This window comes from Rhinatrema bivittatum, chromosome 3 (genome assembly GCF_901001135.1).
Source record: "Rhinatrema bivittatum chromosome 3, aRhiBiv1.1, whole genome shotgun sequence".
NCBI lineage: Eukaryota > Metazoa > Chordata > Amphibia > Gymnophiona > Rhinatrematidae > Rhinatrema > Rhinatrema bivittatum.
Genome location: NC_042617.1, coordinates 347,678,865 through 347,706,382, shown reverse-complemented (window position 1 = coordinate 347,706,382; position 27,518 = coordinate 347,678,865). Strand labels below are relative to the sequence as shown.

Sequence of the window (27,518 nt, the reverse complement as noted above, 5' to 3'; positions counted from 1 at the left end):
GGGGTTGGACGCGCATTTTCGACATGCTATTACCCCTTCCTGAATAAGGGGTAAAGCTAGCGAGTCGAAAACGTGCATCCAAATGAGGTGAAGCGCACTGTACTGTATCGGCCTGTAAGTGGCCTTTTGAAAATTGCTACATTATATGCCATTGAATTGTCAATAGGTTTTATTCATATTAAGGGGTAGATTTTCAAAAGCATTTACTCGAGCAAAACTGGTTTTTGCTCGAGTAATACACTTTACTCAAGTAAGTGGGCTTTTCAAAATTGCTACAATATATGCCATTGAATTGTCCATAGGATTTACTCAAGTAAGTGCACTTTACTCGAGTAAATAGCTTTTGAAAATTGCTACGATAGTATGTCACATTTACATGAGTAACTCCTTTGAAAATTACCCCCTTAATGCATTTTGCCAGGTAAATGGGTTTTGAAAATCACTATGATAATATGTTACATTTTCATGCGTTTTTCAGAGCAGATAGCCTTCAGGTTAACTTTGAATGTCGCCATTTAAGTCACTTACATGGTCATTTATCAAAATGCATTATGGCATTATTTGCAGGCGTTAGGACCCTAATACCCATGATAATGCCATAATGCATGTGATATTTATACAGCGCAAATGCACATTTTTGGAATTTTTTCAAAGGGGAGGGATTGGGGAGGGATCTATGAAAATGAGGAGCATTATTGCAGCGTGCAATAGCATAACACGTTATCACATGCTTTTAATGCCAGAAATAACTACACCTTTTTTCCTAACAAATTCTGTTTTGGGCAAGGAGAGGGGAGAGGAGTGGAGAGGGGGGAGAGAGAGAGAGAGATAGCCTCTGGGGTGGCACACATAATTGTTATCTATATATACCACTATAGGAGGGTCATCTAGTAACTCGAGGTTTTGATGGTGGTCTAGAGTTTTGGGGCCAGTTTTACATGCACAGTGAGATGTATGAACAGCACAGTACACTTCTCAAATTATTTTAATACCCTCTTCATTACACAACAAAAACACAAAAACCGATAATCAAACAATAACAAAACTAACTCCAAAATAATATCCACAAAAACTGAATGGAAAATTTTTACTCTTATCAAAAGCTCTCTTTAGAATTCTTTGAACAATGAAAACCTCCAGTGTAGCCACAAGAATGCAAAAGAACACTGCAAACCAACCAGCAGGTATCAGGCATTATTTAAATACGGCGACTGGACCCAGGTCAACCAATTACCGTCCAAACCTCTAAATATCACCCAACCCAAACAATAACAACGCCCACTGGAACAGCTGACCAATCATAACAAGATATACTCCAGCCCTCCAATCACAACAATGCAAAAAATCACAGAAAAGCACCCTATTCTATCTTATTATTTAAGCCCTTCGGGGACACAGTATCCAAGCAAAATATCCTTTTTGTTCGCTCTATAAAAATGACGTTATAAGTTACCACCACAAGGATATGGGAACAACTGTTGTATCACAAAAAAAAGACGAAGATCCTGTACTGGATATCCTGAAGCCAACCAATGTTGTTCTAATGGTGCTTGTAAACATACATTGGGGTAGATTTTAAAACCCTGTGCGCATAAATACTCCCGGATTTACGCGCGCAAGTCCCAGGGCTTCGTAAAAGGGGCGGGAGGGGGCATGCCCGAGGGGTGTGTCTGGGGGCAGGGGGCGGTCTGGGGCGGGTCCGGGTCGTGGTGACTGTTCGGGGCGGGCCGGGAGGGCGGTCCCGAGTCCCCCGGCACTGCGGCCTGTGCCGGGGGATGCTGGGGCGGCGCGCGCAAGTTATGCCTGCTTCAAGCATGCGTAACTTGCCCAACAAAGGTAGGGGGGATTTAGGTAGGGCTGGGGGATGGGGTAGATAGGGGAAGGGAGGGGAAGGTGGGGGGACGCGGAAGGAAAGTCCCCTCCGAGGCCGCTCCGATTTTGGAGCGGCCTCAGAGGGAATGGAGGCAGGCTGCGCGGCTCGGCGCGCGCAGGCTGCCGATTTTGCGCAGCCTTGCGCGCGCCGACCCCGGATTTTATAAGATGCGCGCGGCTACGTGCGTATCTTATAAAATCTGGTGTACTTTTGTTCGCGCGCATATGTTTTGAAGATCTACCTCATTATGAATGTCAATTTGGTGTTCAGTTACCCAGGTCTTCAAAAATTAACTGGTCTGACCAACATACAATAATATACAATGATATGTGTGCACAATTTTAAGTGGATGTACGCATGTGCGCGCAAATGCCACATCTACTGTTTAAGTGGGAAAATTTTACAAGGGACACAAGCTGACCCAATAGGTAGTTTTCCCAGTTCGTTTCCAGTTTGCCCAGTTTAGGGATAGGACTTGCAACCCCACCCCCTAATTTTATAGCCACCCTTTCCCCCTATTGGTCCTGACCCTTAAGACCCCGCTGCCTTAACTATATTTTTTTATTTTCCTACTTACACGCCTTCCATATCAGAAGTAAATTTACATAGCAGAGGACCACAGTGTGTGCAAGGATATGTGAGTATTTGAATAAATCTCTTGGCCAGGCCCCGACACGTTCATACCCACCCAGACCAATCCCACACACCGCCCCTTATTGGAATTTTTTATTTGTGTGTGTGCAGTGGTAGATACGCATGTCCTCAGGCAGTTTTTAAAATCCGTTTGGCATGCGTTGGCTGCGCATATCTCCCAGTTTTTGCACATGCAGGGTTTTTAAAATTCACCTTAAAGTGTATAATTCAAAATTTTTTGTAATTTTAATGATTAGTGGGGTTTTTTTTAGGATGGAGTGTGTTTGCAGGAATTCCTATTTTTTCTTAATTTTTATTTTGGGATTTTTGAGGGAGGGGTAGGTTATATGCATATCTTGTCAGAGGTGGGGGGTTTAGATATCTGTGTTATTGTGTGGGTTGGCATTACCTTTTTTGAAGGATTTATGACCTTGAATGGATATTGATGTCTGAAATGTATTATAATAAATATTTGTATTTGTTTCACATTTTTTGAATGTTAAGTAAAAGAGCATTTTAAACAGAAAATAAGAAATTCTTTGAATAAAATATTTATTTTTATGTAGATTTATTTGGAAAAAGTTTCTTTGCACTTTCCATGATTTTTTGGTCTTGTAAAATAATTGTGGGATTATTTAAAGCAACAGAGACTAGTGAAGAATCCAACTATCAATGGATCAATCAACAAATAAGGGGAAGGATGTAAATCATTAATGATGTCCATAAAAGTTCACAGGGAGTTTATTGTAGTTTCATTAAAAAAAACTGTAAGGTGTCAGCAAATAACCAGAAATTCAAATATAAGGGCCAGCTTTTATGGATATCATTAATGATTTACATCCTTCCTCCTTATTGTTTATGATAATTTAGCCAGTTTAATATTACCAATATCTTTAATACAATAGCAATGTTATTATGGATTTGTAAAAGCTTTTCACCTACTCTCGTCCCATCATCTTTTTTTTTTTTTTTTTGGGGGGGGGGAGGGGAGAGCTATATTGCCACATGTTGCACCTCCTCAAATCTTGTGCTGCAATAATTTTCCAGTGTTAATTCACCACAAGCTCTGAAATGCCCTTTTCTGAATTCTTGCAGAATTGTACCCTGTTCCGAAAGCATAGCCAGAACACCAGCTTAAAGAGTACAGGTAAAAAGTATTAATTCTCCATTATATCTTTTTTCTCTGTGGTTTGTTTTTTTTTTTTTTACCATTTAAAATCTGCTTAGTTTGGCTTGATGTAAACCTGGCAATACACATTTTCTGTTGGCCTAGCATGTATAGTAATCCCCAAGATGCTTTTTGTGGTTAGTATGCGATAGCTTTGCTCCACTGAGTTTAAAGTGCACCTGAACACATTTGTGGCTAGAGAATTATTCTTTTCTTTTTCACTTCATTTGACATTTTCTAGCCCATTGTATGGTTATCAATACACTGCTGCGCATTTACAGATACCTTTGTGTTCCTTACTCATTCAACACACTTGGCTTTATCAGCCTTGGTTGCCCTTTCATTGACATGTTGAAGAAAATAGGAATTGGGTTTTAACATATATAAAAAAAAATAGATTTATTTTCTACTTAATGTTTTCTGAATCTTTGTTTCATATTTTGCATACATCTGGTTTCTTATTTTTCCTTTCACAGTTTACCAACATAGAAATAATTAAAATCACCCTGTCATTCATGTTCCTTTTTTGGCTAAGTGGTGATGTATGTCTTATTCTGCTTGTTGTATCAATTGTGTTTTATCTAGACATAAGTTAACATCACTTAGTGAATCTTGTCCAGGAAAAAACACCTTAGATATTCTCTATGCCATGAAATTTTTTTCCATCTGTAACACTGAATGAGTTTTATGTTTAAAGCCATAGAGATTGTGATATTTTTATCCCCATTCACCAGGGCCAAATTTGTATCTTGCATGCCCCTATTCATCTTCCCATCCTCCTAGCCTCACATCCTTCCTAGAATGACCATAATAACATAATAGATGAATGCAGAAGGACCAACCAGGATGTGCAGTCCTTCTGTCCACACTGCCATGGATATATGTCTGTATTATTTTGGGGGAGTTGTATAGACCACTTCCTCAGCTTAAAACAATACATCCAATGCAGTTTGCAAGGATAAAATAACCAAAAGCAAGCAAACAACCAACAAACACATAATAGATATTTGTATTGCTTTAAATATTTATTTATTTAAAATCACTCATCCCGTGTCCTCCAAAGTTTGGGGCAGGTTACATAAAAACATTCATAATAAAACAAATAACCCTAATAATTACAAACAGTAGCTATGGAATCAATAATTCAGGTGTGTCTGCAAGATGATCAAGGACAATATGTGCTTAAATTCTGCTTTATTAGGTCTTTGAATGCCTTGTTAAAAATAAATGTCTTGAGGTGCTTTCCGGAATGCCTTTGGGTCATCGATATAATCATAACTGTAGGGGTAGAAAGTTTCAGAGTGTGGTGCTTGTGATTGAAAAAGCTCATTCTTGGTTGAGTCAAGATGGGCATACCGAGAGGAGAGGATTTCAAGAAGCTATTTGTTTGAGGAGCGGAGTGATCGCATGGAGTTATACCATGAAATGACAACAACAAACCCCAGTAACACCCAGCTCTTTCACACCATAATTTTTTGATATCCTACCCCACGCAGCTACAATAAATCCCTAGCTTCCGCCACAGAGTGACTGTCTGCAAATATCTCTAGGACAATCTTTGTTGTCTTCCGCCTTAGTACTCACCATCTTTGGTGTATGAACATGATCCATCTTAGTTTTCTCCCGCATCTCATTTTCTCACATCTAATCACATAACTGTAATAAGTCCAAACAGGTATCAATATTAATATGGTTGTTATCCAAATCCAGCCTCCTCCATCCCCTGTGTAACCTACTGTCCAGACTGGCTGATAGGTGGATCATTCCTTCCCCTCCAATTTGTTGGCAGAAGGAAGGCAGAACTTCTTGCCTGCATCTGCCGCCTCTCTGCCAGCTTCAATCTGAAATCTGAAAGTGCAGTGCCAGGAGATCCTGTGGGTCTACAGGCACGGCATGGTTCAGACTTCAGATTGAAACTGGAAGGGGAGAAAGCAAGATGCATTTAAAGCTCGCTCCGCTCCGCTCCCTCCTGCCAGTGTGAGGGAGGAACTGGGAAGAGGACTGTGCCAGGAGGAAAGGTAAAAGGTGAAACAAATAAGGAATTCCACACCAAAAGTGCCCTTTTTTGGTTTGTTTTATTTCAAACAAAACGAATTCCCTGGTTGTCAACAAAACCCAAAAATGCTATTGTGGGGGGGGGGGGGATTGGGGGGGTGGGGTTGGGCAGGAAGTTGTGGAAATAATGCACACTATTCAGAAATTGTGTGCCCTATTTCCCATAACAAAATAATTCCAGGAAAAAGCACTCATCACAATGAAACAAATGTGGCCAGAATATACCCTCCCCCAGTGAAGCAAAATGGAATAAGCTGAAAATGTACATTCTGCACATCCTTCAATTGGAAAGCCTATAAACATGTGCCCTACTGTGCCTAATTTGAAAATATGGCCCTGCCCATTGTACAATCCAGGAGTATTAAGATGAAATCTTTCAGGGTTGGCACTAATTGCCAGGCAGCACAGGTCATTGTTTTGGGTGGAAGATTACCTATGGTGCAAAAATGTCAGTACCATCTCTATCCCTTGTGTGCCTTTACTACATCCCCTTTCTTTTCCACCTCTTCTGCTCAACTCACCTGGATCTTGATCTGGTGACTTATGGTTCTGGATATTGTTTTAGTTGCTGAGTGGAAACATTATGTGGATTGTGCTATTATATTTATTTTGTTTACAATAGGTTTAATGTTATTATTTTTAAGACTTGTGTACACATTTGAGCACTTTTTCCAGACCAAGATGCATTATATAAATTGTTCAAATAAATAAATAAATATTTATTTTATTGGAATGCTTTATACTTGAGTGTGATTTCTATCATAAGTTACACTGAGATGAAAGGTTTAATACTAAATAAATAAATCAAATTGATAATAGCATAGTAGATGAATTAACATAGTAGATGATGGCAGATAAAGACCAATTGTCATGCAGGCTGTCCGGTTATTGCTGTTCACACTGCCAGCCATAGAAGCTTGATTGTAGGATTTTGCTCCATTTCCAAGTCAGTTTTTATGTCTTCCTCTTTGGTTCTTTCCTCTTGGTTCTTTACCACAATTGTTGCATCGGCAGGCCTTCCTTACCCCCTGCCGCCATCTCCAGAACAAGCGCCGGCCTCTCCAGCAATGTGCATGCTCCTCTCTCGGCGGTCCTGAAATGGTGGAGACGCCATGGTTTGCCCCTCTTTCGCGGCCCCTGCCTTGAGGCAGACATGCCGCCATTGGCTGCTTCCTCCTCCAGGGCTTCTAGGTGTGCGCACTCCCTGGCTGGATTTAAAGGGGCCGTGGCACGCAGAGGCTGCGTTCCCAGACTACGACATCATCATCCAGGACCTATTTAAGGCAAGCTCTGGCAGTCAGAGCTTGCCTTTGTAACAGGTTCTCTCGTTCGTTGTTGCCTCCAGTGTGTCCTAGCTCCTGTGCCTGCCTTTGACCATGCTTGACCGCTACCTGGAACCAACCCCTACTTGCCTCTGACCTCACTTGACTGCTACCTGGAACTGACCTTTGCTTGCCTCTGACCTCGCTTGACCGCTACCTGGAACCGACCTCTGCTTGCCTCTGACCACTGCTCGGACTGATACCTGGAACTGACCCTTGCGCTTCACCTGGACTCCTCTCTTCACTTCTCCTGTGACCTCCAGTCTGCCTGCCCTGACGCTACCTGCGGCCTTCTACAAGCTAGACCACTAGGCGCTGCTCCCTTGTCCGGAGGACCTTCAGTTCCTGTTCCCCTTCCAGTGGTTGTCCTGGGACTCTCTCTTCCAGTCTAGCTCACCTGTTTTCCATTAGCCGAGCACCTTTGCTATTAGGTGGGCCCCTCCGAGGCCCACCGAAGCCCAGGCAGTCCAGGTACCCAAGGGCTCAACCCGCGGAACCCCCAGATTGTTATTGGTGAAGCTCCAGCTTGCCTTCTGTCTCCTCGTTGTGCTCCGCCCTCCTGGTGGCAGGCATCCTCTGGGACCTCCCTGAGGGCCATACAAATCCTGCGCCAGGCCAAGGGTCCACCTCCAGTGCAACAAATTGCAAAGGCCATGGACTCGGTGGAGCCACGTGCCCGCCAGGTCATTCCAGGCCTGGCTTCCAAGGTGCAGGAGCAGCAGCGTTTTCTTGAAAATCTGGCCGCCTCATAGAGCGTCTGCACACCTGGCTGGATTCCTATCCTGTGGACCTGGCTGTGTTAAAATCTGTTCCCGGGATCATTCAAAAGCTCCAGGATCATCGTCAATCTTGCAGCAGGTAGTGGCGGAATTAAACCGCCTTTGCAGCTCAGCAAGATTCATAGCACTCAGTCTATATCCCACGCTACCCCCTGCGGCTCCGTGCTGGCACCGACCTTGGTTGGGCGGGTCATTTCCATGCTGGCCCCATCACATTACTCTGGGGATCCCAAACGGTGTCGGGGATTCCTGAACCAATGCTATATGCATTTCATTCTCCAAGCGGTATTGTTTCCATTGATCTGATCAAGATAACCTTTATCTTGTCCTTTTTGGATGGCAAGGCATTGGCATGGGCCCTCCCGTTGTGGGAGCACTCTGGACCCCATGCTTTCGAACCTTCCGCAATTCATGTCCGCCTTTAAACAGGTATTTTAAGAACCCGGGCAGGCTGCCAGCTATGGGATCCGATCTTCTGCAGCTTCGCCATGGAACCCGCTCTCTTTCCGACTATGCAATTGAATTTCGTACTCTGGACACAGACTGAACTGGCAAGGGGGACAGTTTTACTCGCCATTTTCCTGGAGGGATTGGCCCTCAGGTATAAAAGAGTGAATTGGCAGTGCGGGAGCTCCCTACCTCCCTCGAGGGTCTCATCGATCTAACAGGGAAGATTGGTAAGCGTCTCCAGGAACGATCTCGGGGAAAACCACTCTACCCCGAGGAATCGCTTCAGGGAATCACTCCACACTTAGTGATCACACCCTTGCCTTCCACAAATTCCCATGAAGAAACCCATGCAGTTGGGCTATAGCCGTCTTTCTGATGAGGAAGATCTTTTTGCCGTCAACCTTGGCCTCTGTCTCTACTTGTGGGAATTCGGGCCATCTGTTACCCTCAGTGTCCTAAGAAGAGCGCGATCATGCGTCGAGAGGTTCCTGAGGCAATAGCCCTTGGCCTCACCATGACCCTCACCATTGTTCCTGTTGCTGACTCAGTGGAGACATCCTCCATCAGTTTTCCCTACTCAGGTCCTAGTGGACTCTGGTGCGGGGGCCACTTTATTCAACAGGATCTTACTAGACCAGTAAACAAATCCCAACAGATGCCTTAAACTCTGCCCCCTGGCTCCCTCGTTGGTCCATAGGGACTCTCTTCCTGGAATAGTGACTCAGGCTACCCAAACCCTTACTCTGAGGGTCAGTCAGATCACTCAGAGCTCATTTTCTTCTATATTCTTTTCTACAGCAGTCAACCCGGTCATTTTGGGGCTTCCATGGCTATGGAAAGCATCAGCCTCAATTTGATTGGGCCACGGCCCATCTGATACAGTGGGGACCGCAGTATTCTGAATCCTGTCTGTAATCAAGTAAGCCTCCCTCAGTACTTTAACCGTGGCTACCGCCCTTCCCAACTTTCTTCCTTGTCAGAGGACTCCGGAGATCCAGACCAGATCCAGTTCCCCTTGAGAGGAGGTTTCGAGGGCAGTTCTTGCCCAACTGGAAGGGCAACTGATACAGAGACGACTGAACATAAAGCTCTCGTCAAGAAGCATAATCGAGCCATGAAGGGTTTTTATCTCTCTTGGCCTTTAAGGAAGATGAGATCCGAAATCTCCATGTCCTTCTTTCTCGCCCTGAAGGACCACTTCTATGGAGTCACACGTCATCAGGAGATCAGACACTCCAGCCAACAAAGGCCCTCAGGAGGGGGCTTAGAGGAGGGGGTACTGTTGCGTCGGCCGGCCAAGGGTCCCGCGGCCGGCCTTCCTTTACCCCCTGCCGCTGACTCCGGAGCAAGCGCCGGCCTATCCGCGATGTGGAGGAAACAAACTCCTGTGTTGCTCCTCTCTCGGGGGTCCTGAAATGGTGGAGACGCTGTGGTCACCCATCTTCGTGGGCCCTGCCTTCCCAATCTATGGACGTCATCATCCAGGACCTATTTAGGCAAGCACTGGCAGTCAGAGCTTGCCTTTGCAACAGGTTCTCTCGTTCGTTGTTCCCTCCAGGTGTTCCTAGCTCCTGTGCTTGCCTTTGACCTCACTTGACCGCTACCTGGAACCGACCTCTGCTTGCCTCTGACCATACTTGACCGCTACCTGGAACCTACCTCTGCTTGCCTCTGACCACACTCGGACTGATACCTGGAACTGACCCTTGCTTTGGCTGACCACCTTCGGATGGATTCCCTGGCTTTGACCCTTGCAATTCACTCGGACACTCTTTTCACTTCCTGTGACCTCAGGGTCTGCCTGCCCTGACGCTACCCGCGGCCTTCTACAAGCTAGATCACTAGGTGCTGCCTACCTTGTCCGGAGGACTTTCAGTTCTTGTTCCCTTCCAGTGGTCTCGGGGACTCTCTGTTCTGGTCTAGCTCACCTGTTTTCCATCAGCCGCACACCTTTGCTATTGGTGGGCACACCTCTCTGCTACCTCTCTGGGAGGCCCTCCGAGGCCCACCTAAGCCCAGGCGGTCTGGATACCCAAGGGCTCAACCCGTGGAACCCCAGGAATGTTATTGGTGAAGCTCCAGCTTGCCTCTGTCTCCTTGTGTGCTCTGCCTCCTGGTGGCATGCGCCCTTTGGGACTTCCCTGAGGGCCGTACCAATCCTGCGCCAGGCCAAGGGTCCACCTCCAGCGCAACAACAATAGTGGTAGTAAAGAGGAGATTGCAAACTATAGGCTGGTTAGTCTTACCTAGGTGGTGGGAAAATGAATGAAGTCCCTGGAGAAAGAAAAGCTAGTGAAACTATCTACAATCTAGTAGGTTTCAAGATCCGAGGCAACATCGTTTTACCAGAGCAACGTTATATCAAACAAATCTGATTTTTTTGATTGGGTGATTGGAAAATTAGATCAAGGATGAACCTTGATGTGATTTACTTACATTTCAGCAAAGATTTTGACACAGACCCACATAGGAGAATCATGAAATAAAATGAGCAGCCTCAGAATGGGTCCCGAGATGGTGGAATAGAATAGAAATTGGTTGGCTGACTGACATTGCATAATGATAATTGTAAGTTGCTTTGAGGAGAGAAAGATATGTGAAGTGCCCAGGAATTGGTTCAGGAGCTGGTTCCATTCTGTATCTTTGTGAGTAATAGGAAGGGTTTAGGAGGAAAGGTTTGTTTTTTTACAGTTGTCACTGCAACAGAGTGGACATCCCTAAAGGCCAGCAAAACGATTGAGGGCAAATAATGCACGGGACGTAAAGGTTGCTGAGTGAGGAACCACTATACACTTTGCACGTCTACATTAGCAAAAAGGCCTCATTCTTTTCCTTCCCTTGGGAACTCTTACAATGGCACTAATGAATCTCAAGCTTCACCTGTCCACACCACTGGTACAGCACTATCACATATGGGCCATTACTGAGGCATCACAAATATTCTTGCACATTGTTTCTGTATTACCTGACACACCGGTACCACAATCAGTATCCTATGCATGTTGGGGGCCTGCTATATTGCCTATGTGTGGACTCACTAATGGGTTTCTATGGAGCAGAGCTGCCACAGACATTCACATGCACAGCATGAGGTACGGCTTTTGCTGCTAACACAGGTGTGTCACCTCTTAGGTATCTCTTCAAGGTTGGCAGCCAGCTACACACCAGTATCCTTTGCTGGGTTGGGAGGGACTGTCATGCAATACTTCCAATAGCCACATCTGATTTAGCAGTCTTGAACAGATGAGCTCCTTTAGCCTTCAGCTAGCCTGCTCATATAGTGGCCAACAACAATGTGAAATGCATTTAGGCCACGCTAATCAACCTTTAAGGCTCAGCAAAGTTACATGCTACCTTATACAGTCTTACTGGATGCTGTGGTTTGCAACTCACATCTGCACGTGACAATGCAATCATTCATGTGTTTCTTCTGTCATTGCCGCAGGATATTCAGTGTACGGTTGCAGGCCATGGATTCTCAACCCCGTTGCCATTCCCAACACACCAGCAGAGACAAGGTACAATGAAGCCTTATGTGCTACCCACTGTATCATAGAACACACCTTTGGCCTTTTGAAAAGTTGTTTTCGCTGTTTGGACAAGATTGGTGGAGCTTTAATGTATGCCCCACTCAAAGTTGCAGAGATTGTATTGCTGTACCGCATATTCCATAATATGGCTCTATGCCATAGAGTACCAATAGGCTTACGTCCGGATCTCCCACAGGATCCTCCATGTCTCCCTGCATGAGCCCAGGAGACCATGCTGAGTGGCAGCCGGATTCGCCAAAAACTTATACAAAGACACTTTTCCTGATAGGACTTACCTACCACTTCCCCTTGCAGGGGAGGGCCACCTGCCGCCTGTTAGCTGCTCTTCTCCTCGCTAGCCCTTTTCTTTCTCTCATGCTTGACTGTGTAGCTCACCATGTTGCATAAACCACATATGGGTACTCTGGATTCGTATTCATAAAGCACCAGTATACTATACTTGAAATATAGTTGTGAAAGTAAACATTACATGAAAGACAAGTTGCTGCCATCATGTGTTCTGCCTGATAGTGACAGTAAAAGAGGCATGTGTGCCATTACACTTAGTGGCCGACCTAGTACATTGTGGCCTGTAAGCCCTCACCAGTGGACCACATTCTAGCACTCACATATGGATGACATCTAGCCATAAGTGTGATGGCACCCCACATGTTCCTTGACTCTGGAAAACTACACTTATAAAAATGCTATAAATCTCAAATACCTGTGAATGTGAAATGCCATGTGAAAGTAAGTTGTAGACAGTTAAATGTTTGAGTGACAGATTTCCAAAGTGTTTAAAGGTGTGCAGGTGAAGTTATACCCCTGTAGTAAATGAGCATGCCCACAACAACATGACACCAGTGTCTCACCACTTAAAGAGCCACTGTACTGTAGTATTTTCAACTGCCTAGTGATTTCCAGGATATGTACATTGGAATATTGAACATTGGAATATTATTATCATTAGTTTTATCGTTCTCTGTTACTATGTTTGTTCTTAATTGATATATACTAAGTTCGCATTATTTCATATTGTCTGTAAAGCTTGTTGCTTATGTTTTTGTTTATTGTAAACCGAGGTGATGTTATTAACGTGCCGCAGTATATAAAAAATCACTAAATAAATAAATAAACAAATAAATAAATGTACATTTAGTCCTTGTCTTACTAGCATACCTACATGTATTGAGAGTCTTGGTTTTGCTTAAAAAATATATAGGAAAATGTGATGAAATGGCAGCATGTACATACTTCAAAAGTAGGACACGATTAATGTATCCATAAAATTGCAGTTAGGTGACAACAATATTGCACACATCACAGTGTTGTAGGAGCACACCTTCCATTACAGCCTTAGTGAAAGCAACTGGGCTATCTGCTGCAGTTTTCATTATGTGCACAGCTCCTTCCAAGGAAGCATTCCTCTTTGTGGTTGCATGCACCCCCATACCCATGCATCCTTACTACACCTTGCTAGGCAATTTAGAAATATTAATGTGCAAATGTTGGGGGGTTTGCCAGTCGTAATGTCATGTACATTGCCTTGGCTTCTCGGGGAGCCAACAGGAGCATGCACATCCAGCTCAATGAAGGCATGATTGGGAATCAGATAATATTGTGTCTTCACTTGTTTTTTCCTATGACCGCTGACATGTGACTATGACAGTATACTTAATAAGCAATCTTACAGCAGCCACATCAATCTTCATCAAACGCTCACATCATACAGGCCAACAGATCACGTGTGTGTGTGAACCTCCTGCCTTAAACTGTGCCGTTACACATAACCTCAGTGTGATCTACAGAAGTCAGGTTGGTGCAAGGTCATTGTGCGTTAGGTATCACTGATAATCATGTGGTGTAGCTGTATGTACATATATATGTACCCTGACCTTATGCTCATTCTTAGGCTTTAACCTATACCTATTACCTGTTACACTACAGCTGTCATCTATGAGCAATGTTAAAGCACATAGGCAGAGTACTCCTGTTCAAAAAAACCTTACAGATAGCTGTGCTACCAACATGGCTGCACAAATTTGCATGCTTTCATGGTTGCATGTCATTGGTGATGCACATGCGAGGGATGGCGTCTGTGGACTGCTGAACAGCTGCTATGCTCTAGGCTCAGCAGTAAGTTGTGAGCAGGCCAGGTCTGATCCTATACAGTCCATGTAGTTTTCAGTGTATTGCATTCTGGGTTGACCAAGTCTGGTCAGTTAAAATGCTTATGAGCCTACAAGCTGTCTCCACTGTAAATGACAGACAGTGCTGAATGTAAAGGCCTAATGCTGTCACATGTGCTTGCCATCATAGGTAATGGCCTTCATGTGTTGCTATCTTGACAGATGCATTTTGTGCCACCTAAGCCCTTCAGGCGCCCATGTCAGAACCTCGCACTAAGTAAGGGTGATATATGCCCGAGACAGAAGTATTTCCTGTGGGCTGCTATAGATAATGTTGGAATAGGAAGGATTCACACAGCCTCATTAGCAGTTACTGCAAGCTGCCACACACCTCTATGTTGTCTTATGACAAACATTTCAGGAACATAGTCCTTGCACATGTGTAGGTGCAGGAACTGGAGCATGTAATCCCTACAGGTCACATAAGTGAGTGTATGACTCGGTGACTGATGTGCTGTGTGTGGCTTGTTCAGTCTGTGTGTGTGGGTGCTAGGGGTGTGCATTCATTTGCAACGTATCGCGAATCCGCAATGAATATGGCCGGATTCGTTGTATTCGTTGCGTCACGAAACGTATTGCGATTTCCCACGAATACAACGAATCGCGGCTGAATCATTCGGCCGTCGAAATGGCAATTTTAAACAAACCCCCCACCCTCCTGACCCTCCCCTAAATTGCCTAAATTTCCTGGTGGTCCAGCGGGGGGTCCCAGAGTGTCTCCTGCCCTCCCTCCGTCGGCTGCTGGCGCCATCTTGTACTCCTACCATGTGACAGGGGCCGACCAATGGCAGTAGTAGCCCCTGTGACATAGGAAGGGCAAAGGCTATCGGCGCCATTTTGAATGCTGGCAGCCGATGGTCCAAGGGCAGGAGATCGCTCCGGGACCCCCGCTGGACTCCCAGGGACTTTGGGCCAGCTTGGGGGGCCTCCTGACCCCCCAAGACTTGCCAGCCGACAGAGGGAGGGCAGCAGACACTCCAGGACCCCCGCTGGACCACCAGGGAATTTAGACAAGTCTTGGGGGGGGGGTCAGGAGGGTGGGGGGTTGTAGTTAATTAAATTAAAAGGGAAACGAATAAGAATGGCATGTATCAATGGATCGGGAGCCCTTTGAACGGATACAACGTATCTGGCCCCGACAAATACGAATGCCGTATGAAACGTATGCGGCTCCTCTGCACATCCCTAGTGGGTGCTGTTGCATTCGGAGGTTGTTTCCTTGGCCCTGCAATCCAATACCCCTTAGCAGACAGTGTTTGCACCTACATTGAGCACAGACAGCTTTTACACAGCATTGATCGTGTATTTGATCTTTGGAGAAGGTGTACCTCTGACAGCTCAGCATATGGAGAGCGATAGGAATGGTCTGACTGCTTGTACTGCTCATTTTACCCAAGTACACTTACAGCAGTGTTCACAGAGGAACAGAGGTGTGCAGTTGGGCATGTTGAAACATCCAGTATGCTATACACCATGAAAGTTATACTTAGCATTTGACTGTTGTTCTGACCGTGGCCTCCCACCCATACTGATGTTTTAGCACCAAGTAATTGGAGTATGTCAAATAGTGCTGTTATTATGGGGTGTGCTGCCCACTCACACCTAGGCCTGGCCCATAATCTTGGAATTTTATGTGGAAATGCTGTGATGCATGGAACAGGCAGTGTAAAGGACTAGGTAATGCTATGCCTATAGGGCCCTTTCAGATGAGTGCTTAGCATCATGCTGGTTTACATGCCGCAATAATGAGAAATTCGGTGCATGTTTTTGTGTGTGGGGGGGGCAGGGGGGTTTGCTGTTGCTTTGTTTGCTACGTGCCACAGGCATTGGGATACTACTATTGGTGTCTCTTTTTTCTGTCACTGTTGTCATTTAGCACCTCTCCATAGCTCACATCAAGCACAGTTTACATAGAGGTTGCCACACCAGCCCCCCTTTTTTCTCACTCCCTCAATGCTGTGTAGATGCAGGAATGGTACACCTACCGTCTGTTGCCCATATGAACAACAATACCTTTTCTGTGCAAACCTATAAGTGGTGCGCCTATATCTGCCTACAAAGGGAGGTGCCACAATTTCCTAAACACTGTAGGAGCTTCACTTGTACAGAAACCAGATGTTCAGTTTCACTATGCTGTGAACTTGGTGACTCTTACAACACAGTGTCAGCCACTGTGTGACAAGTAGGGAGGAGGAGTGAATGAGTACTGTGTGCTACAGAATCTGCACAGGTGCACAGCAGAGGATGAAGGGGGGTACTGCTATTGCTGTGGACCATGCAGACTTCCTCAGACAGACTGCCATGCCTGTAGTGGCCTTTGGGATCTGGATGTTACGTGGGCCTGCCTTTGGGATCTGGATGTTACGTGTAAGGTTAGCCTTGCCTTACTTATATTATACAGACCCCCAAGCCATGCCAGTACAGGGGTAGGAGCCAGAATGAGGAAGTCTGCCTGGTCCACAGCAAACCCCTTCATCCTCTGCTGTGCACCTGTGCAGATTCTGTAGCAGTAGTCATTCACCAGCAGCACCAGCACCAGCAGCACCCTTCTAGGCCCTCTGGTGGTGCCCGTGGACTTTGTAGAGCAGATGGTACTGCATCATTCATCATCCAGATATTGTGAGCCAGCAGCTCAGAGTATGTTCCAACACTCAGTAAGTACACATTGTATTTGGTTTACAAATGTATGTGGTCACATACCCTTGCACTCCTGAGAGAAGTAAGGGGGCAGAAAATAAACTGTTGGGTTATGATTTCTCCAAGTTCCCCCTTTACACCACCCAAGCTATACATGCACACTATATGATGTATATTTACCATGAAGGTACAGAGCAGGTCACATACAGGCACATGTAAGCAGGAGTTAGAAAACAGTATAGTGAAGGTCCACAGTAAGGAGCTTCTTCTTTACCTCTGACTGTCTTGCTTACCAGCATACATGCAGCTTTCATTGTAATGCCATAGGCCAAATGATCTTGCATGCTCGATAACTGCACAATTGGAATGAGGCAGGGTATTGTAGCATGCAGAATCATGTGGAAAGCAAACCTTATACCTTTGGTACCATAAACACAGAAAGCACATAATGAAAGGATACCACTAGAAAGTTGATATTTCCAAACAGTGAGCACTTTATTAGCAAACACATGTAGTGCACTCTTTGAAATAATGGCAATGTCTTAGGTAATCATATTCTGCAAGGGCAAGATAGCAAATAGCAAAAAACAATGTACATTTCATGAACAGCACATTCAGTGTACACCTGTACCTTAATAGATTGAAATGGCATCATTACATATACAGGCATTGCATCTTATCATCATTGCACAATCATGATTACAACTAAGAACTTAGAAAGAGGAAGTGGCACCCCTAAAACTATAGTAGTACTGTAAATTAATAGCTACATGCAGCACTGCTATGTGCTGACAACACAAAATCCCCAGTCAGTCCATGTTGAAAGAGTGCACTCAAAGAGGACAGCATAAGGGCCACAGCACCACAGTTCAGCATATAGGCAGCAGGAGCAGGACCACAGAGTGCAGCATCATCACAGCAGGAGCAGCACAAGACCCAGCAGCATGGAGGCAGGAGGCCCAGGAGGAGACCCAGCAGCATGGAGGCAGCACTTGCAGAAGATGAGAAGAGATGACACCCAGCAGCATGGAGGCAGGAGGTGAGAAGAGAGGAGACCCAGCAGCATGGAGGCAGCACTTGCAGGAGATGGGACAGCCTAAGAAGAGGCAACAGCTGGAAAGTGATTGTAGGCTTCTTAGTGTGCTGCATGAAAATGCTTCACAGAACACCATCCCTTGTGCTTGGTGGCACAGCAACTCTATAGTGAGGACATGCTGAGCCAGTTTCTTCCATCTGGACGACACAGCAACTCTGTAGTGAGGACATGTTGAGCAGGTTTCTTCCATCTAAATGGCACAGAAACTCTGTAGTTAGGACATGCTCAGCAGGTTTCTTCCATCTAGACAGTACAGCAACTTTGTGAAGCTTCTTGGCCCTTACTGGCCATTTTCTCTACTCAGTCAAGGCCCCTTGCCACGCCGTGGCATCCCAGTTGGGGGAGGCATTTCTTTTGGGGGCCTTCCCCTGCGGCGTCTTGAATCTCTGGGACTGCTCCAGGTTGTAGATGCAAGGGTTCTGCTGGTCCACTGATCTTCTGAGGACCCGTATCTCCTCGCGAGTGCCTCAGTTCACCTGCAGACATGCTAGCTGCAGGTGCCGATACCAATCCTTTTGACTGTGTCAATGCTGCTAGCAGTGGGTATGATGGTGGTGGTGGTGTTGGTGCCAGTGGGGCTATCGGTGCCGGTGCTGATGGCGCTGGTGGCATGTGAGGGTCTAAGATGGGCATAGATGGGCTTATGCCCACCATGGGGCCTGGGGATGGTGAGTCACCATGCTGGTATGTTGCACTGGCTTGTGGTAGATTCTGGTCAGAAGGTTGCCAGTTGAGATTGCTTTCCTCCATGAATGTTGCCAGATTGTGGGCGACGTTAAGTGAGCTTGTTGAGTCTAGGTGTTGTAGCAACAAAAATGGCTTTGATTCTTGTGCCTGCTGCTGCTGCTCCTCCTCCTTGCTCCACTGCGTCTTGGCGTCCATCTATAAGGGCCTGTGTAGTAGTGGGTGGCTGCTCCCAGGGGCATCCTGGATGGTCCCTGGGGCTTCTTAGCTGGGTCTTGGGTGTTCCTGGCTAAGACCAGCAGCTTGCTGCTTGAGAGCTGTGGAAACAGAGAAGAAACAAAAAAGAAGACATAAGTATATATGTCAGCAAGTATCCTTTTTTTAATTTGGCATGAAAGGTGCACTTTGCTTCTTTGCATAGTGAGCATCTTATACCAAATGATGTGTCCACCCATTGCTGCCTGCCCATTTAGGGGTGAGATAAACTTACCGGCTGCAGCTTGCATCATGTCCAGCTGTTCAGCCATGCCCTCAAACACGTCCGGTCTCAACTTCTCCATCAGTCGCTCCTCCATCTCCGTGAGCTATATTGGACAGGGCGCTCCTCCTCCCATCTGCCGCTGGTATTTGGCTCTCGCTGACACCTTTGCCTTGAGCTGGGCCTTAATGTCCCTGTTTTGATGGACAACCTGCTCTGTACTTCTTCCAGTGCCACTCTGCCTGGTGATGGACTGGGCGATACTGTGCCATATCTGCCCCTTCGCTGCCTTGGATGTCTTGGCCACCTGGTTGCCAAACAGATGGGGATATTTCTGGAGGACCCCTGCAATTTCCAGGTTGCTTTCCTGTGTGCTGAACTTTATGGCCCTTAGATGAGCATGTGGGGCTGCCTGCCTGCCTGAAGGAAGTGCCACTTCCTCTTCAGGAGAGGTGTCCTCCTTTTCCTCCCTTTCCATCCCGCCCCCCCCCCCCCCCCACCCTACCAACTCCCTTCTTCTCTGCTCTCTCTGTTCTCTGTCTATCCCTAGCATGTCCTATTCTTTCCCCCGAACTCTGACTAACCTGTTCCCCCTCCCACCCTCTCCTATCCCTTCCCTGCTGCCTCTTTCTACTCCTGCACCTGTCCCTACTCCTACTCCTTCCCCTGCCACTCCTGCCTGCATCCTCCCCTTCCCTCTCCAGCCCACTCTCATCCTGATGCCTCTTCTCTCCTCTCTCTCCCTATGTCTGTCACACTCCATCCTCTTCACAAGCTGCATGCACACCTCCTTCACACAATCACGCTTACATCTCCTCACCACCTCCACCCCTCACCGCTTCTACTCCTCCTTACCACCTCCACTCCACACCACCTCCACTCCTCCACACAAACTGACAAAAACGTTTACTCCAACAAAGATGAAAAAAGACCAAGGTAAAGGGAAACAGCTGAGAACAGATAAGACAATGCACTCAGAAAATCTCAATCTAGAACCTCCTACTACCACTTAACCACTCACCAGCTCTCCTCTCCTCTCACCAAACTCTTGACACTCCCTCAAAGAGGCACGTGCAGGAAGCTTGTAGTTATACTTAAAAAACAATATCACGTGGCGTGATGATGCACTGTGGCAAGCGATAATACAACATCACGACTGACAATCCCCCCTGTCACACATGCCCGCAACCTAGGAGTCATAATCGACAAGGAACTATCCTTCAAGAACCACATCTCCGCTAAAATCAAAGATGGATATCACAAACTCCTAACCCTACGACACCTAAAACCTTTCCTTTCCCCACCGACTTCAGAACAGTCCTCCAACTACTCATCTTCTGCAACCTAGATTACTGCAACTCCCTGCTTTTCAACTTACCTCTCTCTATCATCCGACTGCTCCAAATCTTCAAAACACAGCCACCAGAATACTCACAGGAACGAAAAAATACGATCACATCACTCCAACACTCATTTCACTACACTGGCTCCCAATAAAATACAGGATTGAATATAAAATACTATCTATAATACACAAAATAATATATGAAAAACAAACAAATTGGCTAAGTGCATACATAAAACTCCACTCACCAAACTGAAATCTCCGTTCAGCTAACAAAGGTCTATTAAAAATTCCACCTGCTCGTCACAAACTTACCTCAACTCGGAAGAGAGCCGTATCCCTAGGAAGCCCCGAACTATGGAACTCCCTCCCAACCAAACTGAGAACACAAGAAAATCTAAAAACCTTCAAAAAAGAACTAAAAATGTGAATGTTAACCAAAGCCTACCAAAACACCCTATGAATCTACTCTACAACTTCCCTCCCTATCGGCCTATATAAACATGCAGAACCAATCTAAAACACGTAATTTAACATGTACAGTTTACAACCAAACTATGTTTATAACAAATAAGATAACTATGTTAACAAGCGTATGCATTTTTGAACACTCTGTTAAACATCAAAACTTTGTAAACCGTTGTGATGGCGAAACCGAACGACGGTATATAAAACGCGATAAATAAATAAATAATGCAACGCCACATGCATTATTTAGCTATGCGATGCGGCAGCCAGCAATTTGAATACACACGCCCCTTTTCTTTATCACGTGTGTTATTCGCGTGATAAACATGGCATTTTGATGAATCTAGGCCTTAGCTAGAAACAGTATTTGAAGGTCCAGAAAGGCATATGAAGCTGCTCAAGTTTTTGTCTGCTATTGTTAGAAGGAAATATACATTTGTGATGGTGACCAAGGTTTATTTCTCTGTATATGAATGAAGCAAATGTACTAAACTGTAGTCGTATGATGTATAACCCTCAGAGGAATTAATTAGCTTGATCTGTTTGCATTTGCATGCATAGGAGTAGCTACAATGTCCCACAGAGGGCTGCATGTTTTTTGAGAGAATTTCAGCTTTGGTTTGAGCAAGACAATATTAAATCTTTTGTATTTCTCCCCTCTCCCCCACTGCCCAAAAAACAAGTACTTAGAGATGCTGATGGTCTCTCAAAAATGTTAAGCTTTTTTATTTAGTGTTTTTTATGGTGTATGTGTAGAATTCTGTACTGTGTGAGCTTTCATTAATTTTACACTTTCAGGGAATGAGATGATGATATCTTTAAGGAAATAATATATTTGTTTCCTGGAGAGGAGGTGGCCTCTCATATTAAAAGATTATTTATATTCAGTTATGATTACATAATATCATGAATCTTGTGTTTTTGTTTTAAGGATATAGTTATAAATATAATAATTTTGATGGGAATTCACATTTTGGCCATGAGCATTCCCTTCTAATTTTTTATTTAGCTTTTTTATATTCCGCTTTTTGCACTTTTTCAGCACTTCAAAGTGGATTACATTCAGGTACTGTAGGTATTTCCCTATCCCCAGAGGGTTTACAATCTAAGTTTGTACCTGAGGCAATGGAGGGTAAAATGACTTGCCCAAGGTCACAACAAGTACAGCTGGACTCAAACCCTGGTATCCTGGTTCATAGCCCACTGCTCTAACCACTAGGCTACTCCTTACCTTTATGCTTATTGCTTGACATTATTTTTAGCAAGGGGGATGTTTATTTTTGCCTTAATCACAGTTGCTGCCTGTGAAACTTTTGCTAGTACTTGTGGCTGCACTAAGGGGTAAAGTGATCGTCAGAGGGATAGTTGTGTTAGTTTTGCGTAGAAAATGACAAGAGGCAGGTGGCAACTTATAGACTTAACCAATTTATTGAGATATGAGCTTTTGAGGACAGAGTCCACGTCATAAGATGCACTTTCTTTATGATTTTGGTGGTACAAAGAGTAGCTTTAGTTTGACTGACTGACTGGCCCATCTCTAGTCTGAAGTTTATCTCTGCCACCATTCTTTCCAGAAACATGTGAACAGTGCATGTCGCTCTGAAAACTAGAGGGACAGTGATGATGCACTTTATTTGCACTTTCTTCACCTCCAAGCACAACTTTACATATGTCTCCATCTTCTCAAACTGTTTTTACTGAAAATCTGCATCTGGTTGAGCTGATCTATCAGGGAGATGGATAGAGCTCTTGACTCAGGAGCATTCAAAAATATCCTTTTGGCTTATATCAAAACTGTTCATATTTGCCTTGAGTAAATTTTATTTCAGTGCTGCACATAAATCTCAGTCCTTTTGCGTCTTTGCAAATATTTCATGGCATTGGCTTTGACTCTTGGGCATGGACACTTCAATGGCACAATCTGCCCAGCTTCACCTTTTGGGCTTCACCCCCACCCCTCTAATACCACCCCATCCCCACTCGCACTTTCATCTCCCTATCCTCTCTTGTCCCTTTTTCCTCCAAGAACTGGGCTCATACCAAGAACAACAAGGAGACTCTGATTTTGGATAATGAAATGAGTGAGCTTTTATTTTTTTTCATTTCAAAATTTTGATAATAAAAAAACTGAGTCAAGCCAGGCACTTTATATAAAACTGCTATTAGGCATAAATAATTTTTCTGCTACCGCCCTACAGTGGGAAGTACCACTCTTGTCCATCAGTCATTAGAATGGTCCAACCTCTCCTTTCTTATTTGTGGTGGCAGTATTTTATTACTGTAGGGTGAGGAGGCCCTATCTGAGCCATTGAACCAAGTAGTGCACAGACCTACCTCCACTCCCATTTCAGCGTTTTGCCTGAAAAGATATTAAGGGTAAGGAGGCCCCATCTGAGCTGTACAAGCAGGTGATGGTCATAACCTACACCCTTCTCAACTTTATTTGTTCATTTTTGCATTGAACAAAGGGCCTGCCCTGGCTCCAGAAGCAGAAGAGCAGGCTTCCTCTTTCTTACCATCATCATGAGTGAACTTGAACAAACTTCCCTGAAATAATGTAAACAGCCAGATAGCTAAACGATACTTTAATTGTAAGATTCACCCAGATGGATCTCTTGAATGCACCGCTGACTCAGAGAGCAGCCTCTTGCTTGTCAGACTCGCTCGCTCTACAGCTGTGGCCATGTTTCCAAATTACCCGATTGAATGACTTGAATAAGCTAGATTAATTTCTATCTCCCTATCTAATTTTTGCCTACAGGGACACTGTGTCAAAGAGCTTCTCTTAAGAGCTAAATGATTAGGATTCTCTAAGTGCCCCTTTGTCAACTTTGATGTAGTTGTGGCACAGCCGGAACAAACCCTCCTGAATAGGTCAGTACAGGATCCAGCTGAGACACATGCCTTCCTGAAAGTTTAGCCCATGAAAGGTTGACCACATATCTGAAACTTCCTAGAAGATCTTGAGAAACCTGAAATAAAAATCAAAGAAGTTATAGGGCTAAGGCAGGTATAGTTTGCCCATGCCTTTGCGCAAGAAGCCTTTTATTCTGAGAAGTTAGCCAAAGTGAGAAAATTCTTGTACTCTATTAAAAAGCAACAGGGCAAGTCCCCTGCTTTTGTTTTTTTTCTTCACAAATTACTAAAAGCAGTGTGTTAGCTCATGGGCATAAGAGTTCAGCCCACACAGATGACACTAGCTTTAAGCAGCTATGAGACAGGAATCTTTTCCTGACACAGTGCTATTTTAAATTATGTTCACTGAGAACTATGGGGGGTCATTTATCAAATCGCATTATGCAAATTCAAAATTAGAAGTCAAGTGTGAGGTGGGGTTAATTGAAATTAGGATGTGCTAGCGTTGCGTGCAATAGACTATCACATATTATCGCGGGATTTTTCATGGGAAATAACTACAGCTTTTTTTTTTTTTTGGCAGTACGGTGAAAAAGTATTTATCGTGGCCAATATCAGAAATTGCGCTATTATTGTGGCGAATATCTTACACGATAAAAACCGGAATGATCACAGACACACCTACCAGGCCTTCTGGTCCAATAAAACCACTGGTTATCTGGTCTACCTTCTTAAAGCCATATTGTTTGTGGCAATTGTAATTATTGCTGCATACTTGATGCTTCGGCAGGCTCGCCACAGATGACAACAAGTGGAAAAACAACAACCTCAAGAACAGCCAAGGCCTGTTCCAAGCCCTCCTAGGGAAGTAGCAACAGTGCAGGCAGAGCCACAGATCCTGAGGGCTCAGGGCCTGGCCCAGTGGCCAGCACACAGGCGGCCAGCCACAGTGCAGGAGATATAGGGAGAGCTTATCTTTCCTCCACGAATATCCATGCCTGCCATGTCAGAGGACTTTGTGGTTAGCAAGTATCGCCTCAGCTCTCAGGCTAAGAAGAAATCTGAGGGGATCCTGATCCGGCCACAGAAAGGTCCCACACCACGCCCTGCATTTCAGAGCAAGCGGCTCCTTCCAAACCACAGTAGGGGTTGTGGGGAGAATGTTGCAAACCACCTTTTCACGCTGTCTGAACCAGGTCATCGAAGCAGTAACTGACCGCATTCCTCGCTACATAACATTTCCTCATGACAGACAGGACATGATGGACTTGAAGAGAGGTTTTAATGCCTTTGCACACTTTCCCAATGTTTTTTGTTTTTTTTATTTATCAATTTTACAATTTTAATTCAAGAATACTTGAAATTGAAATGCATACACTACACATACTTCAGATCATTAAATAAATAACAACCCACAATAGGAATCCTAACTTATTTCCATCTAATAATAATATTTCAATTACAATCCTTAATATAAAGATCTGTGTAGTCATATTTTTTAGCTCACAATATGGATCCAAGATTCACACAACCTTAAGAAAAATTTTATACATCAATAATCAAATATAGGGTGAGTTATATTTCTAATAGACCTTTTAACACACCTTTAGAAGTTTACATATCAAGTTACAGGAGAAGAAAATACAACAGAACTTTTTTTACTAGCAATAAAAGATGTTAGTTGAGGAGGCTGAAAGAACATATAAGAATTGCTTTGAAACTTAACCAAGCACTTGCAAGGGAACTTTAACAAAAACAATCCACCCATCTCCAGCACTTGTGGCTTTAACAGCAGAAATTGTTGTCGTCTTTTCTGCGTCTGCCTCGAGAGATCAGGGAATATCTGAACTTTAAGGCTAAAGAAAGTTTCAGTTCGATGAGAGAAGTATTTCTTAAAAACCCATTCTCTATCAGATTGAAGTAGAAAAACTGCTATCAACTGCACTCACGTGGCCATCATTCTACCCATGAGAGGGAATGAGAGGGAGGAGACATATCGCAACAGAAAGCTCTTCCACTCCAACAACATGCAAGTGGTCTGCGATGCTCAAATGCGCATCCTGGACGTGGTGACCAGGTTCCCGGTAGCTGCTCATGATTCCTTTATACTTAGGCAATCGGGGCTTTTTGCAAATTTTAAGGATGGCCTGTATGGTGATGGTTGGCTTGTAGGTAAGACACATGCTTTTTTTTGCTATGTGTTAGAGGCAAACCGCACACAAATGGGGAGTGGCTTGAAGTAAAGGATCGGTGCCATGACAAGTGCCTTGTACAGTCACATCTGTAGGCCATTGGCCCAGGCCATTGCTTTTTCTCCTCATGCTTCAAAGGCCTGGAAGTGTTGTGACTGCAAACAATGCACTGGCCCTACAGTTGGCTGCATGAGCAGGCACTATACCCTTTTAACATCTTCATTTGCAAAATGTCCCCTTTCCTATCCTCCCCTTGGGAGCTGTTTCAATATCGCTGGTGAATCACAAGCTTAGACTCTCCACACTGCTGGCACAGCACCATCACATGTAGGTTGTTACTGAGGAATCCTCAAGATTATCGCCCACAGTTTCTGTAGAGCCTCACACATCTGCACCACAATCAGTATCCTGTGCTTGTTGGTGGCCTGGCATATTCCCTATGTGTGGGCTCATAAATGGATTTCTATGGGGGACAGACAGCAGAACTGCCACAGCGATATTAAGTTGGAGGAAACCAAAATATTAAAAAAAAAATATATGTCGCCTGGTCTGGTTAGGAGAACCTAAAATTGAGTGTTGGTTTCTTGAACCTGCTGACAGAGCCATGTCTCCTGGGCCAAGGAGGCCCTGGGGTGCATAATCGTCTCTAGCACCTCCTTTTAGTGCGACCCCCCTCATTTAAATATAGGATTGCGCGCCCAGGAGAGGTGGTTGGGCTCGCGTCAGGAGAGCAGGCACTCAGTGTTGAGTACCTTTTCTCCCGCATTTCTTCCTGCTGTATACCAATCCTCTAGCCTGTATAAAGGTTAATGGGGGCTATTCTGACGTGTTTTTAGTGGGCATGGATACGAGACAAGGTTGCCCTTTGTCTCCTCTCCTGTTTGCCCTTTTTTTTAGAGCTATTGCTTCCAGGATTCGAGATAATGAGGGCATTAAGGGTACCATACTTTAGGCTTTTTCTTCTAAACTGTCTTTATTTGCGGATGATGTTCTTTTTACTTTAATGGATCCATTAGAATCACTCCCAGCAACAATTAGAGAAATGGAAGCTTTTAGCTCTGTTTTGGGGTTCCGAATTAATTGGGACAAGTCCGAAATACTGAATATTACAGTTCCTAGTGTAGGAGAGAAGACGCTTAGGGGGAAATTTCTATTTAAGTGGGCAAATCATAAGATTAAATACTTGGGGGTTTACATAAGTAGCAGGGATCATTTCTTTAGATTAAACTATTCTCCATTAATGGCTAGTATTTATAAGGATATGGGGGAATGGAGCTGTTATCACATTTCTTGGTTGGGGAGAATAGCTACCTATAAGATGAATGTGCTGCCACGCATTAGCTATCTTTTTCAGAAAGTTCCGGTGAGAATACCTGCTTCCATGTTAAAAGAGTGGCAGAATAGGCTGCTGAGATTTGTATGGGGGAATAAACATCCCCGGGTGGCCAAGCGAGTTTTATTCTTACCTAAATCTAGGGGTGACCTAGGAGTACCAAATCTGGCCTGGTACTTCGTGGCATCCAGTCTTCGGGCAATAGTAGATTGGCATCAAACAGAAAATCTAAAACCCTGGGTAGTACTGGCCAAGGCTATTGTAGGCAAATTGCCTCTTTCCTTATTAATTTGGCAGCCTAAACATGCCTGGGAACTTACTAGCACTATATCCCCATCTTTATCGCTCTTTTTCTCGGTATGGGATCGGTGGCATACTCTTTTAGTTGGATCCAGGGATTATCATTATAGCACATCTCTTTATTTTAATC

The 27,518-nt window shown here is 44.6% G+C and overlaps 1 protein-coding gene across 2 annotated transcripts in view; it reads left to right on the top strand.

Moving 5' to 3' along the window:
• The first annotated feature begins 3,599 nt into the window (after positions 1-3,599).
• The window catches only part of FUT9 (fucosyltransferase 9), a 213,706-nt gene continuing 189,787 nt past the window's right edge, over positions 3,600-27,518 (top strand). Inside the window, exons 1-2 of one of the 2 annotated variants that reach the window (XM_029595402.1) lie at positions 3,614-3,653; positions 11,726-11,798. The gene's annotated coding sequence lies outside the window, so the exon portion shown is untranslated. Of the gene's footprint in view, positions 3,654-11,725; positions 11,799-27,518 lie in introns of both variants that reach the window. The other variant, XM_029595401.1, reaches the window with a different exon arrangement.